This window comes from Gopherus evgoodei, chromosome 1 (assembly GCF_007399415.2).
Source record: "Gopherus evgoodei ecotype Sinaloan lineage chromosome 1, rGopEvg1_v1.p, whole genome shotgun sequence".
Classification (NCBI taxonomy): Eukaryota; Metazoa; Chordata; order Testudines; family Testudinidae; genus Gopherus; species Gopherus evgoodei.
The window spans coordinates 257,211,827-257,224,197 of NC_044322.1; positions in this window are offsets into that span (position 1 = coordinate 257,211,827).

Here is a 12,371-nt window from a genome sequence, read left to right on the forward strand (position 1 = left end):
AGACAGGGCAGACAAAGGGTGAGAGAAAAGTCTTACTCACCATATTTCTCACATGGGAAACTGGCACAGAGAAATTGAGTGACTTGCCTCAGGCCACATGTGGACTCTACATCTGAGCTAGGGCTTGTCTACATCAGAAAGTTGCAGCGCTGGTGAGGGAGTTACAGCGCTGCAACTTTGAGAGTGTCCACATCTGCAGGGCATCACCAGCGCTGCAACTCCCTGTTTGCAGCGCTGGCCGTACTCCCGTTTTGTCTCGGGTGTAGAGGATCCAGCGCTGGTAATGCAATGTAGACACTCACCAGCGCTTTTCTTGACCTCCGTGGAAGGAGGAAGCCTCTGGTAATCAAGCTGGTTTCCTTTCCCGGTTTGCTCTCTCGGTCCCGGAGCCAGCCAGCAAACCGCAGGGAAGGAGACCTGCTTGCTCGGGGTTCCGGGACCGAGAGAGCAAACCGGGAACGCCGCGGTTTGCTCTCTCGGTCCCGGAGCCAGCCAGCAAACCGCGGGGAAGGAGACCTGCTTGCTCGGGGTTCCGGGACCGAGAGAGCAAACCGGGAACGCCGCGGTTTGCTCTCTCGGTCCCGGAGCCAGCCAGCAAACCGCGGGGAAGGAGACCTGCTTGCTCGGGGTTCCGGGACCGAGAGAGCAAACCGGGAACGCCGCGGTTTGCTCTCTCGGTCCCGGAGCCAGCCAGCAAACCGCGGGGAAGGAGACCTGCTTGCTCGGGGTTCCGGGACCGAGAGAGCAAACCGGGAACGCCGCGGTTTGCTCTCTCGGTCCCGGAGCCACCCAGCAAACCGCGGGGAAGGAGACCTGCTTGCTCGGGGTTCCGGGACCGGGACCGAGAGAGCAAACCGGGAAAGGAAACCAGCTTCGCCGCGGTTTGCTCTCTCGGTCCCGGAACCCCGAGCAAGCAGGTCTCCTTCCCCGCGGTTTGCTGGCTGGCTCCGGGACCGAGAGAGCAAACCGGGAAAGGAAACCAGCTTCGCCGCGGTTTGCTCTCTCGGTCCCGGAACCCCGAGCAAGCAGGTCTCCTTCCCCGCGGTTTGCTGGCTGGCTCCGGGACCGAGAGAGCAAACCGGGAAAGGAAACCAGCTTCGCCGCGGTTTGCTCTCTCGGTCCCGGAACCCCGAGCAAGCAGGTCTCCTTCCCCGCGGTTTGCTGGCTGGCTCCGGGACCGAGAGAGCAAACCGCGGCGTTCCCGGTTTGCTCTCTCGGTCCCGGAACCCCGAGCAAGCAGGTCTCCTTCCCCGCGGTTTGCTGGCTGGCTCCGGGACCGAGAGAGCAAACCGCGGCGATCCCGGTTTGCTCTCTCGGTCCCGGAACCCCGAGCAAGCAGGTCTCCTTCCCTGCGGTTTGCTGGCTGGCTCCGGGACCGAGAGAGCAAACCGCGGCGTTCCCGGTTTGCTCTCTCGGTCCCGGAACCCCGAGCAAGCAGGTCTCCTTCCCCGCGGTTTGCTGGCTGGCTCCGGGACCGAGAGAGCAAACCGCGGCGTTCCCGGTTTGCTCTCTCGGTCCCGGAACCCCGAGCAAGCAGGTCTCCTTCCCCGCGGTTTGCTGGCTGGCTCCGGGACCGAGAGAGCAAACCGCGGCGTTCCCGGTTTGCTCTCTCGGTCCCGGAACCCCGAGCTAGCAGGTCTCCTTCCCTGCGGTTTGCTGGCTGGCTCCGGGACCGAGAGAGCAAACCGCGGCGTTCCCGGTTTGCTCTCTCGGTCCCGGAACCCCGAGCAAGCAGGTCTCCTTCCCCGCGGTTTGCTGGCTGGCTCCGGGACCGAGAGAGCAAACCGCGGCGTTCCCGGTTTGCTCTCTCGGTCCCGGAACCCCGAGCAAGCAGGTCTCCTTCCCCGCGGTTTGCTGGCTGGCTCCGGGACCGAGAGAGCAAACCGCGGCGTTCCCGGTTTGCTCTCTCGGTCCCGGAACCCCGAGCAAGCAGGTCTCCTTCCCTGCGGTTTGCTGGCTGGCTCCGGGAACGCGAGAGCAAACCGCGGCGAAGCTGGTTTCCTTTCCCGGTTTGCTCTCTCGGTCCCGGAATCCCCCTTGAAGCCGCCCAACAGCGCTGCAGTGTGGCCACATCTAACACCACTTGCAGCGCTGGTTGCTGTAAGTGTGGCCACTCTGCAGCGCTGGCCCTATACAGCTGTACTAATACAGCTGTAACAACCAGCGCTGCAAAATTTTAGATGTAGACATGGCCTGAGCTAGGAATTCATCCCAGATATCCTGAATCACAAGTCAGCACCACAAGATTCTCTGTTCTTGTCCCCAGCACTCAGTGGAAGGTTGTGGAGAGGGGTGAGGGTGGAGTGCAATGGTGCCACTTCTCCATGCTGGCAGCTGAAAACCAAAATATTTTGAAGAAACTTGTGAACTTTCTTCCCCAATTCAAGAACAACCTTGTTTCTTGCCACTTTCCTTCCAACCCCCCACCCCTGCCATTCCCTCCACAAGAGGGAAAAAAAGGCATATTAAACAAGCAGAGATAAGTAATGGAAACCAGCAAGAGGACACAATGAAGCTGTGACCACCCTGCTGAACACAGCAGTAGCTGTCTAAGAAGGAAGAATTGAAGGGAACCAGACAAAGCTATTGATATAGGTGTAGGCATCAATGAACTGTTTGTGATACACTCACCTTGCTTTGGTTCTGTTACTGCTTCTGTGGGATTTCTCCTAGTGTACTTGGAAGGAGAAGGGCTGCTGTGGGGGGTTGTTGTTTATAGCTCTCATTCAAAGTGTCTGAATTTAAAATAAAAATAATTAAAAAAAATAAATCTCCACTGCTGGCTGCTTTCTATCTTGGTCACTTTGGGCTTCAATCACGTTTCAGTCCTGCAGAGATACAAGAGGTAACATGCCTGCAATAACCTGTCTCTCCCGTCTCTAATACAAGCTGAGAATCTTCTCACAGATCAAGGTTGTTAGGATTGGAGTAGGGAAAGATATCTTTTTGCCATGCAGCTTCCCATTAGGCAACAGGCAGCATTGGTGGTCCGTTTGTCTCCAGACTCCATCCCCGCTACTGCCACCACCAGCCCTTGTCTCAGGTGCCAGCCTTGCTCAATGAAGAGTGCCTAACCTGTGGCTGAATAGTTCTGGTTCATTGAGAGCTTTATCAATGCAGATCCTGCGTCTAAGTTACTGTAGCATAACCTCAGCCAAACTCACAGTCGGCGCTGCTTTTAACAAATACACACATAACTGGGAAAATGAAACATTGTTCCTCAAAGAACTAAGACAGACAGCAACCAATAAATAATAATAATTCCTCTGCAGCAGAAATAAAGCCATCACAGAGATACAAACCTAATTTCAGGTGGGAAAAAAATGCCAGTAAAAGTAATTTTTTCCCCATAGCACACGAAGGATTTATAGCTCCCTTTTATCATTATACAGGGTTATTTTTTTCCTTATCTCTGGCCCCAGTAGGGGAGCAGTTTGTATATATTTAGTGTAATAACCAGGATCCCAGATTGATAAAGATGCACATTTCTGCTCAAGCGAAGGGTGACCGTTGGCTACAGACACTGCATCACCTTGATGAAAGTCAGATACTCTTGAGCATGAGTCAAAAGGGCAGGAGATTTGTTATTCAAGACCTAACTGCAGAGATAAAAATCTACAGAAACAGAATTTCACATGCAGCCTTCAATCCTCCTCTGCCATTCCCCCTTTCTCTCCCACCCCCCAGCCCTGAAGCTGCAGAATAACTTGGCAGTTTTAGGTGCTGCAGTCCAATTCCTCTTGCAGCAGTTTCTTTGTGCAGCTACTCTGCATTCTTTTTTACTGCTTTCATTCCTCTACTTTCTCTCCGCATGCCAAGTCCCAAATGAAGGGATACCCTGTAGGACAAAGCCAATGTGGGGTGAGGGACAGATGCAGGGACTGACTTCGTAGCACATGGAGTTGATCTCTTTAAATAAATATCATTTTCCATAACCTCTGTTTCATGATGCAATATTTCTGATTAATACTCAGTAATTGACCTCAGTAAGAGGACAGGCACCAACTTTGCATGGGACACAGTGTTTCCATGCAGGGCCAGATTAACCACTAAGGAGAATAAGTCTGTGATAAGGGATCCTGACTCTAGGCTCATAGGTGGCAAGTTATATGGGCTCGAGGTGCCCAGGCTCCAGGAATATTCAGGGCTGGGGGCCCAGCTCCAGCAATATTTGGAGCTGGGTCTCTCCCCCGGCCCTGCCTGGATCGGGCCCCAGCCCCCGCGGGTCTCCCCCCACTGCCCCGCCCCGCCGCGACCCTGCCTGGAGCAGGTCCCGGCCTCCGCCTTCCACCTCTCCCCCGGCATCCCCCCTCCACCACGTCCCTGCCTGCTAGCAGATCGGCTCCCGGCAGAACTGCTGTCTGCTGCCCCAGAGTCCTAGCGCCTGCCATCCGCTAATGGCAAGGCAGGCTGCCCTTACACTGCCCTAGCCCTGAGCCTCATCCCAACGCCTGAGTCTCCCCCCCATCCCAATGCCCCAAACCCTCATCCTCAGCCCCAACCCTCATCCCCCTGCACCCTGATCCTCATTCCCAGCCAGAGCCCTCATCCCCCTGCACCCTAATCCTCTGCCCCATCCAGAGCCCTCATCCCCCCGCACCTTGAGCCTCTGCCCCAGCTCTGAGCCCCCCCGCATCACGAACCCCTCATCCTCAGCCCCAACCCTCATTCCCCTGCAGCCTGATCCTCTGCCCCAGCATGCACCACCTCCCCCTTCCTACACCCCCCCAGCCGAGCCTGCACCCAAACTCTGTCCCAAAGCCTGCACCCCTCACCCCCTCCTGCACCCCCACCACCAGCCCAGAGCCTGCACCCCTCAACCCTTCCTACACCCCCACCACCAGCCCAGAGCCTGCACCCAAACTCCTTCCCAAAGCCTGCACCCCTCCTGCATCCTAATCCCCAGCCCAGGACCTGCACCCCAGACCTCCCCCCTGAAACCCCGCCCAGAGCCTTAGGCAGGTGGAGGCAGAGTTTGAGGGGGCGGAGTTGGGGGGGCAGAGTTTGGGGGGCAGGTTCTGGGCACCACCAAAATTTCTACAAACTTGCCTCCCATGTCTAGGGTCACATGATATCATCAGTGATGTCAACATATGCGGCATAAGGAACAGAGTTCCTGCAGCATGTAGCCAGATCCAGCTGAAGCAGGCACTCAGCCAGGAACCAGGGGCTGGTATGAAGGTGGAATCATATTTAGCATACTGTCAGGGTAGCCAGAGAGGTAAAGGTCTAGGATATCAGTGCTTGTCTTTATGATCTGGTCTACACTACAGAGTCAGGTTGATGCAAGGCACCTTACATTGGCCTAACTATGGAAGAGTCTACACTTAAATTTCACTACTGCTGACGTAACTGCCCTGCCACCTCAGCTTAATTATTCCATCTTCCTGAGCGGTGTAGAGTACAGGTCAATGTAGTTAGGTTGGCGCAGTGTCAGGGTAGGCACTGTGTTGATTATGTCAACTGTTACTGGTGTCAGGAGCCATCCCACAGTGACCCAAGCTGACAGGACAATTGATACAAGCACTCCTGGCAAGGACATGCACCGCTGACACATGGAGCAAAGGGCAGACACGCACAAGCAATGTAAGTAGCTGTATGTCAACATAAGTTAGGTCGACTTAATTTTGTAATGTAGACATGGCCTACTTTGTTGGAAGAGAAGGCTCAGCTATTGCTGCTGTGGCTGCTAATACAGCTGGGTAGAGAGAACTCAAGCCATGACTACTGATCTTAGGACAGTCAGGAGAATGGGGCTGCCAGAGGGAACCAATCACCTCAGCAGAGGGCTCTGTGTGTGGAGGAAGGATAATGTTATCCCTGCAGACTACACTGTAGGGGAAGCCCTACAACTGCCAGCACAAAGCTCTATATGAGTGGGAGGAAAATATCTACATGTAAACAACCCAACTGAAGGGCAGGAGGACCTTCTCACATAGAGCTATCGGCTCGGGTGCCGGGGTGTGTGACAGGAGAGCCCTCAGTTGGACTGATGGCAGGGAATCCACCCTACAGAGTCCCCTGCTTGTGTAAGTGGGACTGTCGCCTTCTTGGATGAACTTCAGCCTGCCTGAACTCAGGGGGCGGTGAAGCAGAGAGAAAAGAGGTCCCAGCCCATTGAGGAATGGTGGAAGGCTCTCTGGCTCCCCAGCAGAAGTCTCCTGTGTGGGTGGCCTCTTCCACCACATGGCAGAATGGGGCCACAGTGGGGTCATGAGGTCCTTTTGTGGTGGTGTGCGTAGGGTCCTGATTGCCTTTGTCCAATTCTAGTCCCAATACCATCCTGTGATGGGGTGGCCTTCTTCAGTAAGCGCCAGAGGCCTGGAGCTAGCCAGCCAGCCACTGGCCAGGCTCTGCCCAGCTGCCATCCAATTGGCAATGCCTGTCACACCTGGAATGGAGTCTGGTGTTAATTAGTGGAACCCACTGGGTGTGGAGGAGCTGATTTGCCTATAAAGAGCAGCAGGACACTGCCAAGGGGAGAATGTTCAGGAAGCTGTAGAAAGACTGCAGAGTGAGAAAGGCTCCTGCAGGGAAGACCTTGAGACCAGGGGAGTTTCTTCAGATAGGCAGGGCTAGGAGTAGCCTGCTAAAGCCAGGGGACCTGAATCACCAGGGAAGTTTGAGTCTGTGCTCAGCTAAAGGCTGGGGGCGGAGGAGGCTTTTGTGTTTATTTTTTAACTTTATATTAATTGACCAGACAGCCTGAGGCAGGCGGTTGTCACCGGACTCATGAAAGCCTGTGCAGAGTTTATTTAAGAAGTCCCTGAAAGGGGGAAAACTGAAGCAGGCAATCAGCAGAGTTACCTCTGTCCATGAGGGGACACTTAGGGGGCAACTGGCACAATGAAACCCCAATTTCAATATTAACAAGTCTGAAAAGCTTTCAGGTACTGTGCAATAACATGTCTTAACGCTGCACCATGACATTATTATTGATCCATGACACAATCATGTTACATGGTGGTGCGCACATACATCAGCAATGCTGTGACCTAAATACCAGCATTTCATGGTTGATATTTAGGTCACAGCAGGACAAAGAGCTAATGATGGCAATTTAGAAAGTCAATTCTGGGCTTAAACTAAGGGGCACTGAAATAATACAAACCCTCACAATTCTCTCAGGGGATTTTATCTGTAAGAAGTACACATTTGATTTCTATTCCTTCTTCTTTTCCATTGTAGGCTCGGAGAATACTGTCATGTCGTTTCTCATTCCTTCCATACAACATAAAGATTGCTATCTGATCAAAACAGGCTGTGCTGAAGCCATATTAAGTTTTATTTTGGGGAAATCCTCCTTCTGGTGTTCCAAGTTATTCCTGCAGAACAAAACCAAATAAAAAACTAATTTGGTGTACCAATTACGGTAGTTCTTTGCACTGTCATGTTGGAGTCCCAAATCCAATCCCCAGTTCTGGTTGTCTGCCTCTTGCTACCGAACGTGGCAAGGTTTGTGGAGGCAATGCATCCAATCCTCACATGCTGACCAGCAACCCTGTCTACCAGATTCAGGAGCACAATTGAAATGGGGTTGTGAATACAAGCCAAAACTATTTGTTTTTGCTCCCTTTTCTACTCCGGTAGGCTGAACAAAGATGCTTTCATTACATGTGAGTTTTTACATTTGTTTTTCTGCTTATTTTAACATTAGAAATACCTTGTTCTCAGGGCCGGCTCCAGGGGTTTTGCTGCCCCCCCCAAAAAAAGCCGCGATCGCAATCTGCAGCAAATCAGCGGGAGGTCCTTCGCTCCAAGCAGGAGCGAGCAACCCTCTGCCGAATTGCCACCGAATACCTGGACGTGCCATCTCTCTCCGGAGTGGCTGCTCCAAGCACCTGCTTGCTAATCTGATACCTGGAGCCAGCCCTGCTCGTTCTGATTTCCCTCTTTGCTAGACTACTTCAGTATTTGGCAGGCTGAGCTGGTAACAGCACAGCATGTTAAAATCCGAGCTGCAGTTTCTCGCAGTCCTGAATTCAGGGGCAGAGGCTGCTGAGTCAGAGATTATCTAAACATAACATTTTCAAAAGCAGTGAGCACCTAAGTGACTTAGGAGCCTACATCCCTGTTCCAATACTGACTTGGCTCAGATCCACAAAGGGATGAAGGCGTCGCAGTGCCTAACTTTTAGGCATCTTGAAAATCATTGGAATCCACAAAGCCTAGAGGAGGCATTTAGGCTCCCTGTGCAATGCATAAGGAGAGATAGGTGCCTGAGAATGGGATCCACAAAGGCCAGCATGCTCAGCAGGAAGCCACCTAAATGGACCAATGGAAGATGCTGATGAGAGGGATATATTCTAAGCTCCACCCCTCTCGTGGAGAGGGATATATTCTAAGCTCCACCCCTCTCGTGGAGTTAGGTGCTTAATGTCAGGCTGCAGGATGGTGCAGAGATCCACATCGGAAGACTCACCTGAGAGGTATGAAACCCCCATTCAAATTATTTTGCTTCATCAGGTGTTGGGGCTACTGAGTCTGAGGTTGTGTGGAGTTCAGTGTGCTTGGAGCATGCCTACTGGATTGGACCCTGCGGACGAGATACACATTGCCCCACCTATCTTCACTTGATCTGAGGATCATGCAGGGGCTTAAGCATGAGACAGGCACCAAGACTCCTGCCTGAGGCTGCAGCATGCATGCCCAAAGACAGAAACGTAGGTGCCTAGGGAACTTCTGCAGTGGAAATTTAGGCACTAAGGGAGTTCAGACACCTACAGGATTAGGTGACAGCCGAGCAGGTGTTTTGTGCATTGCAGCAGCACCTAAAACTAGGACATAGGGGCCCCAAAAATGGGGTTTCGGCATTTAAGTGGAGCTGGTCCTTAAGCACATACTCATGCTAGTTCGATGAGAGCTAGCACAAGTATAAATAGTGGTGTAGCTGTGGTAGCACTAAGCCGTGCCGAGAATGTACCCACAGGGTCCAGGTGAATTTGTACTCAGTGCTGCTAAGCCATGCTGCCACTGCCGGTGCTACCTCAGCTACACTACTATTTATACTCATGCTAGCTCTCATGCAGCTAATGCAAGTATGTGTATGTTAGCTGGGAATCACACCCCAGCTCATCGCGCAGATGTAGCCTAACTTACACCAGGGCCCATTTCAGCTCTTGGCTGGCCCAGATTTGTCAAAGTTGAAATATGGCTTGAAGCCCCCTTTCTTCCGTCTTCTCCTCAGCTTCAGCAAGACTAAAATCAGCACAGTTGGTGTTTGATCCCATTATTTTTATCCACACTCAAATGAATTTTGGATCAAACATCCAGTTTGTGTCTCTGTGCATCTCTAGCACTGATCAGATTGAAAGGGAACTTCCATCCAAACCTTAGCTGGAATAATGATGGCTTCAGTATAATACTTTGAGAGCAAGGAAAGGGGTAAATGAGTGGAAATGGAGAGGACTTTAAGAATCCCATCAGGAACCCCAACTTACTCCCCAAAACTCAATTTGACCCCAGTTACTCATATATCCAAAGGAAGCTTTAAAACACTCCTAAGTACTTCCAGTTTTATGTTTATAGAGAGAAGGTGTGTTATAGATAGAGCTGTGCAAATAACTTATTTTTTGGTTTGTTGGCCAAACTGAAAAATAAATTTAAAAAAATTGTTTTAGGTTGATCCCAAACTAATTTTTTTTCATATTTTATGGCAAACTGAAAAGTCATAAACATTTTATTTCAGGTCAAAGAAAATATTTATTTGACCTAAAATGTTTTGTTTATTTTATTTTCAACTTTTTTTATTCTTTTTATTAAAAAAAAATGTGAAACTGAAGTAAATTTGTAAACAAAAGTCCCTTTAAATAAGAAAATCCAACCATTTCATTTAGAAAATATTGAAATTAAAAATTTGATTTTTAATGAGTTTTTTGGGTGCTGGGAGTGTCCCTGAGTAAACAATTAGGTAAATTCTAAGTTGACCAAATCTGCAATTTTTTTGGCAAAAGGAAGTTCCATCCAAAATTTCATCCAGGTCTACTCACGGATCCGCTCTAACTTATTGTCACCATAGAATGCCTGTCCACAGTTGAAATGAAAGATCCTTTCTAATATATATATATAGTTCATGACACTCCTCACACACTTAGTCATCATTTTTAAGATTGGCTACATTATTTTAAAACGATTCAGGAGACAATGGACTGTTCTTTGGAAAGAGCAGAATAATCTCCAGAGATAGGAGAGTAACAATAACAAAAAAAAATTAAGAAAAAAATGCTTAAGCTTTAAAAACCTGTTGACAATTATCCTGTGGTAATAATATTTCTTTTTTTCCAAGAGTCTCCATACTTTAATGGAAGTATTTATAAGAGCTTTATAAAACAATTTCTCCCAACAATGAAATATTTGCTGGAGTAACTGAGGATAGAACAACTAACATTCAAATTTGTCAAAGTGACCTAAGAAACCATTACATCAGAATTAAAGAAGTGTTTCATTTAGACCAATGATAGCTCTATAAAATCACCTAGTGATCAACCCAAGGATCAGCTACTAATAATATTAATTATTTATGATTTATTAAGAGCTGATAATGTGTTGGGAGCTGAAATACACAAAATATGGACAGCTGCAAGGCAGTGGAGAATCAGGCTTGTATGGTCATTTACACCTGTGTAAAGTGAGGATAAAATGATACTGAATGAGAATGGTAAGGTTTCACATGCACCTGGTATATTCATAAAGCATGAAAGCAGGTGATGGCTGTGGAAGAAATGGACAAACTGGGCATCAAGGCTGACATCTTGGGAAGAGTTGGGGTGACATGATAAGAAATAAGATCTGAGATATTGACCCTTGTGGCGTTATGTAAGGACTAGAAGGTAAAGACAAGAATGCTGATGATATGATATGAATGGGTGAGGACGATCTTTTCAGGAGCCATATTTTAGCAGGGTTGGAGGAGCTCAGGAGTATGCTAGATAGAAGAACTTTGTAATAATTTTAAAAGAAGATGATCAGTTACAGCAAATAGATATGGCATTTATGTGAGGAAGAGGTAGAATATGAGTAAGACTTTTGTAAAAATTTATCAAAAAAAAATCTTATCAAAAATTTTTCATAAGGGGTATTTTTGAAAAAAAATTCCATTCTTTTAATATATGCACTTTCCAAAATGTTTCTTCAGAAATGTTAACTGAAAATAAAGATTATCCTTTGTTTTTTCTAGACTTTGGTTGCTGTTGTTTTGCTAATTTGGTACTTACATATGTGCGTGATATTACACGTTAGTAGGCCCATCAGCACTCCTGGGACTATTCATAGGCATAAAGCTAATGTTAGATTGCAGGGTCCTTGGAACAGGACCTGTCTTTTTTGTTTCGTGATTGCACAGTAACTCGCATAGTGAGGTCCTAGTCCATTTCTGGGTCTGTTAGGCCCTACTGTTCACCCAAAACAGTTTAACTATGGTCAACACAGATCCGAAGATGGGCTGTCTGCAGATCCCACCCCCGCCTGCATCTATCATTGGGTGATTTATTAAGACAGAGGCAGAATAAGATGTAACACACAAATATTTATTATGTCACTAGTCAGTATACTAGACAAGGACCCCTTCAGACAATAAACAACATAAGCAAGACATGCTCGGTTGTTAACAGTTACCAGAGAGTGAAGCTCAGAGCTCTTAAACCCCCTTACCCTATGGATGTAAAACAGAGGAAACCACAATGGATATTACAATACCATATCCTGAAGACAGGGACACAATGACAAAGTCAGGATACCGACAGAGATAGTGGTGAAAATCAGGGGTGCTGGACACCAAACGGGAAATGAGTATTCTTCTCCTTCTTGGCAGGTCCTCTGGGCAGGTCTTCTCCCTCTTGGGTAGATCTTCTCCCTCAGGTAGGTCTTCAGTGCTTGCCCACACAGACTCTGCTTGACCTCGTAGTCCAGTGCAAGCATGCGCTCACTAATGGTGTGCAGCAGTTGAGTCCAAGTATGTTAACAGAGACCAAGAATTTAAATTCCTATGAGTCCTGGTCCCTCTGGGGCTCCTGGCAGCTAGCTGAACTGTGTGGGACACTGGCTGCCACTCAGATGGACAGCCCTGAGTGACAGGCGTGCCACTCACTCAATGACCTGTAGTTGCTAGGCAGATTATGGCTGTCAAATGACTCTAACTGCCCTGACCTTTCTCTTCCTTGATTTGAAAAAGGCTGAAAGGACACTAAATCATCTGAAGAGAAGGGTATCCAAGATGGAGGCTTAGCTGTCCTTTTACAAATCCTGTTACATAAAACAGGTCAGAAACAGACTTTACCCAACACTACCACAATACAAATAATAAATAAAATAATAATAATCAGAAGCAGCAGCATGTACATGAGTGTTCACAAGATTGGAGCTTTTGACTGTCT